Source organism: Arachis hypogaea, chromosome 18 (assembly GCF_003086295.3).
Source record: "Arachis hypogaea cultivar Tifrunner chromosome 18, arahy.Tifrunner.gnm2.J5K5, whole genome shotgun sequence".
Lineage (NCBI taxonomy): Eukaryota > Viridiplantae > Streptophyta > Magnoliopsida > Fabales > Fabaceae > Arachis > Arachis hypogaea.
Window position 1 is genome coordinate 79278357 of NC_092053.1, and position 5259 is coordinate 79283615.

Sequence of the window (5259 nt, forward strand, 5' to 3'; positions counted from 1 at the left end):
AAATGAGTGAGTACTAACGGTGGTGGTAAAAGAACAATTGATATTTTAAAATTAAAAACTTGGCTATCATTCCTCATGCTTGTTTAACCAACCGTGACTCTTTTTGGTGCCACACTATATAGTCTTGGAGGACACCAAACTTAGTGTTTGGTCATATGGTTCAAAGTGTTACTTCCTCTAAATATTGTCATTGAAATCTCAACAGAATTAGTGTCACTTTTTGGTTAAACGATCATGAGAAAAGCTTTATTTTGCTATTTCTGAACATGAACTAAAAATTATAACCATGGTTGCACTTTCATGACTTTCAAAGTTCAAGAAAACTTGACTCTCATGATTTGTTCTTGCAATATATAGAACACCAAACTTAATGTTTGGCCATAAATTCTAAGAAAGACTTGCCAAACGGGCATTATGATCATTATTTTTGAAGGGTATCCTAGTGTGCTTGTAGGCACACCAAACTTAAAATTGGATCATATGCTTCTCAATGTCATGGAAATTGTCAAAGTGGTCTTGAATTCATGCTAGAGCAACACTCATTTATTCATATTGAAGTATTAAAAACAAAGAAAACTAAATCATGGGCTACCTCCCATGGAGCTCTTCTTTAGCGTCACTAGCTTGACGGTTGATCTTTGTCATGGTAGATTGTAGTGCCTTAGGTCTTCTCCCCTTTCAGTGAAGCAGTCTCCACTTGAATCCTTAAAGATTTCTACATGTTCTAGGGAGAGGACCTTTCTAATTGTGAACACTTGAGGTAATTGAGATGGAATGGTTGGAAGATGGGGTGGGATTGGTGGATGGTGGGCTGATATCACCTTGTCTCCAGGGGAAAAACCCTCTGTAGAAATCTTTTTATTTCTCCATCCCCTTGGTAATTTCTTCACAATTCTTCCCTCTTCTTCCAGTGGTATTCCCATGAGTGTTGTGTCTTAAAGTCCCTTGCTAGCTGCTCCTCTTAACTCTTGTGGCTTCGGCTCTTCCTTGAACTCCATTTGTTGCTTCTTCTCTTGAGCTTCTTGTTTATCCATTAGGGAAAACTCCAGCTGCTACCCTTGTGGTTCATTTTTGTTCTCCTTCAGGGGACTCTCAATATGATCTTCTTTTAATTTCTTGCTCTCTTGCTCAGATTCATGCACAGGTTTGAAGGCCTGGAAAGTGAGCTGCTCATCATGTATTCTCAATATCAATTCTCCTTGTTCTACATCAAAGAGAACTTTTCCAGTAGCTAGAAATGGTCTCCCCAGAATAATGGGATGGAGGTAGCTTTCCTCCATGTCAAGAACAACAAAGTCAGTGGGGAGGAAGTAGTTTCCTACTTTCACCAATACATTTTCAATTAGTCCTTTAGCCTTCTTCTAAGTTTTATCTGCCAATTGGACGATTACATCCGTGGATCTCAACTCATTGATTTGCAATTTTTTCATAAGAGATAGAGGCATCACATTTATGCTAGCTCTTAAGTCGCAGAATCCTCTGTCAATTTTTGTCTCTCCTATGGCACATGGAACATGGAAACTCCCTGGATCTTTTTTCTTCATGAGTATGTCTTTCTTGATGAGGGCACTGCATTCCTTGTTCATTGTCAATGTTTATCCCCCTTTTAAGGTTCCTTTCTTAGTCAACAGTTCTTTCATGCACCTGATGTATGTTGGCATCTGTTGAAAAATTCTGATGAAGGGGATGTTGACACCGAGAGTTGCAAAAATGTATAGGAATCTTAAATATGACCTGTCTTCCTCACTTCCCTTGAGTCTCTGTGGGAATGGTGCTGGTGGCATAAAGGGTTTGAGGTATTCTTTCTCTTCTTGTTCCTTCCTCTGTTTAGGGATATCTATTTCTTCTATCTCCTTTACATCCTTCCTCGGCTTTCCTTCATCATGCTCTGAGTGTATGGAGCACTCTTTCTTCAGACCTTCTTCACTGCTTAGATTGATTGACTTACATTCTTCCCACCTTACCTTCTTCATTTCCCCTCTTGGAGTTTTCTCTGTATCACTTGGGAAACTATCAGTGGGCCTTGGAAATTGTTGTGAAAGATGTCCTACTTGAAGTTCGAGATTCTTAAGAACCTCCCCTCGACTTTTCATAATACTTCTCTCCTCTTCCCAGAATTTTTTCATTTCTTCACACTCTTTGTTAATGTTTGCAAGCATAGCTTCCATCTTGGCCATTCTGTCCTCCTCATGTGGTGATGGTTGGGTGGAATTGGGGTGTTGAGAGTGGTTGTTATAGTTGTGATATGGTGGTTGTGAGTAGGTATTTTGTGTGATATGGTATGGTTTTTGATTGGAGTTTTGGTGAGTGGAGTTGTTGTATTGGGTTGGATTGTGTGATCTGTGATCTTAGCCTTGGTTCTGTTGGTTCCCCCACCTAAAGTTTGGGTGGTTCCTCCAACTGGAATTATAGGTTTTAGAGTATGGATCATTAGCTTGCCTGGATGAGTTTCCAGGGTAATTAGCTTCCTCCCAGTTAGCTCCTTCTTCTGTCTCTACTTCTTCTTGAGGTGATGATTGAGTGTGGATAGCTGCAACCTAATTCTTCTCCATTTACTTGGTCAATTCAGCGAGTTGCTTAGTGATCATCTTGTTCTGAGCCAGGATTGCATCCATTTGATTCAATTCCAAGACTCCCCTGTTGTTGCTTCTATCTGAGGCATAAAAATACTCATTGTCAGCAACTGTCTCTATAACATTAATAGCCTCTTCAATGGTCTTTTTCTTGTTTAGGAAACCTCCAGATGAATGATCTACAGCCTTCCTTTATTCACAATTCAGCCCTTCGTAGAAGATGTAAATTTGCACCCACTCATTAAACATGTCATGGGGCATTTCTTTGTCAAGTCCTTGAATCTTTCCCAGGCTTCATATAGAGTTTCACCATCCTGCTGTTTAAATGTTTGCACTTTAATTCTTAGCCTATTTACTCTTTGTGGAGGGTAAAATCTTGTCAAGAATCTGCTCATTACATCTTCCCATGTGGTTAAGCTTTCCTTCGGGAATGACTCCATCCATTTTGATGCATTGTCTCTCAAAGAAAATGGAAATAGTAACAATCTATAGGTGTCAGGATGAACACTATTAGACTTAACCATGTCACATATCCTTTGGAATTTAGTGAGATGTTCATTAGGATCATCTTGTGCACTTCCTCCAAAAGAACAGTTGTTCTGGACAAGAGTTATGAGATGAGGATTTAATTCAAAATTGTTAGCATGGATGGTTGGCCTCTGAATGCTGCTACCACAATTTCCTGGATTTGGATTAATGTATGATCCCAAAACTCTTCTCTCTTGTCCAGCAGGGTTAGCTCCACCCCTTCTGGCATGATTATTCACCTTTTCTTCATGGTGGTTTTCCATATTGTCTTCCATGGTTATATCAAAGTATTCCTCCTCTTCTTCTGCTCCAACAACCCTCTTTCCTCTTGCTTCCCTTCTTAATCTCAGGAAGGTTATTTCCGATTCACTATCAAATGAGGTGGAAATTTCCTTTCTCCTACCTGTCATACAATGAACAAGTACAAGAAACAGCCAGTACAAAGTCTACTAAAACAGAGTATAGTTAGCTTAGTTAGAGCAATCGATCAAATAGTTAGTATGTTAGCTTGCTGGAAAGTAAAGAAATAAAAGAAATAAAAAAGAAATAACTAAAAATAGCAGCAATTGAAAAGGAACAGCTGAAATTAAAAATTTAATAAATCAAATGAAAATAAAAGTGCTCAATCTAGGTATCCATCAATTCAGTAATTGTCAATACAAAACCAATCCCCGGCAACGGTGTCATAAATTTGATACACAAAAGCTGCCTCTCAACAATTTTCCTACCGGTAAGTGTACCGGATTGTCATCAAGTAAAAACTCACAAAAGAGTGAGGTCGAATCCCACAGGGATTGGTTGGTTTATCAATATTAATTGAAGAATTATACTAGTTGAGCGGAATCGGAATTGAAATTCGAGATCGCAGAATGTAAAATTGGCGGGAAATTTAAATTGCAAGAAAGTAAATAACAGGAATTAAATTGCAGAAATTAAATGACAGAATCTTAAATTGCTGGAAACTAAATGGGATCGGGGAATTAAGCATGAAATTAAAGATGCAAAAAGTAAACAGAATGGGTAAGATCAGAGATGGAGGATTCATTGGGTTTTGGGAGATATTGAATTCTCCGGATCAAATCATTTTCACCTCTTCCTCAATCAATGCATTCATTGACATTGCTTGGCAATCTTAGATGATTAGATCCCAATGTCTTGGCTCACCAATCTCTCTAAGCATGAACAATTGCCCAATGTCATGATTTAATTGCTCATGGGAAGAGTTGAAGTTCGGTCACTAACTATACCACACAAATCATAGATCAAAGTATTGGTAGGATTACATGTCAATATATCCATCCAAACCCCAATCTAATCCAATGAGAGAAAGCAATTCTAGCATGAATGCTTCATTCCTCTCTCAAGTCTCCGAAGAATTCTAATTATGGATAGCTTCTCTCTCATGACAACTATCCAATTGAATTAAGACCGAAAGCTTTCTAACAAAAATCAAGAGAAAAGAAATAAGAGGAAGATGAAAACTACTTTTGATCCCTTGAATTATAATAGATCTCCCTAACCCAATGAAAGGGGTTTAGTTGTTCATAGCCCTCAAAAGGGAAATTGGAATTGTAAAATACATTCTAAGATTCAAGTGCAGTAAATGAAAACTAAACAAATGGAAAAATTGGTGTCAAAAGTCTCCCCGTCTAACTTAAATTCTAAGCTATTTATACACTTTCTTCTATTGATCTTCAAGCCTTCAATTGGGCTTTTGGCCTTCATGGAATTGGGTTAAAGATTGCTCCAATTGGTTGCTCTTGATGTTGAGAAGAGATCTGTGTAAAATTTGAGTCTAATACTTCATGTTTGAGTTAACGTTTGAGGGCCAACGTTGACTGAAACGCCACTTGAATTAGACCAGCAGAAACCAGGAAGCTTGCTGTCATTGGCGTTTGACTCAATATTGGAGGGCCAACGTTAGCTGATCCGCGCGTATGCGTATCGTGCGCTTCCGCGCAAAAGGCCAAAAATTCTCATCCACGCGTACGCGTACTGTGCGTGTGCGTGTGGAAGCAAAATTTTCATTTTCCAGATTTAAAACAAGGTAGGGGATGTTGGAGGCAGCGTTGGACCTCCAACGTTCCCTCCAATGTTGGCGTTTTGGGGCGTACGCGTACTGTGCGCTTAGGCGCCCATTGCTTTTTTTTCATCCGCG

At 39.0% G+C, this 5259-nt stretch overlaps 1 non-coding gene across 1 annotated transcript; it reads left to right on the plus strand.

Annotated features, from left to right (window-relative positions):
• Positions 1-2820: 2820 nt before the first annotated feature.
• On the plus strand, positions 2821-2923 carry LOC112774869 (small nucleolar RNA R71). Its single transcript, XR_003189326.1, has one exon. It is a non-coding gene; the product is annotated as a small nucleolar RNA R71 (small nucleolar RNA).
• The last annotated feature ends 2336 nt before the right edge of the window (positions 2924-5259 follow it).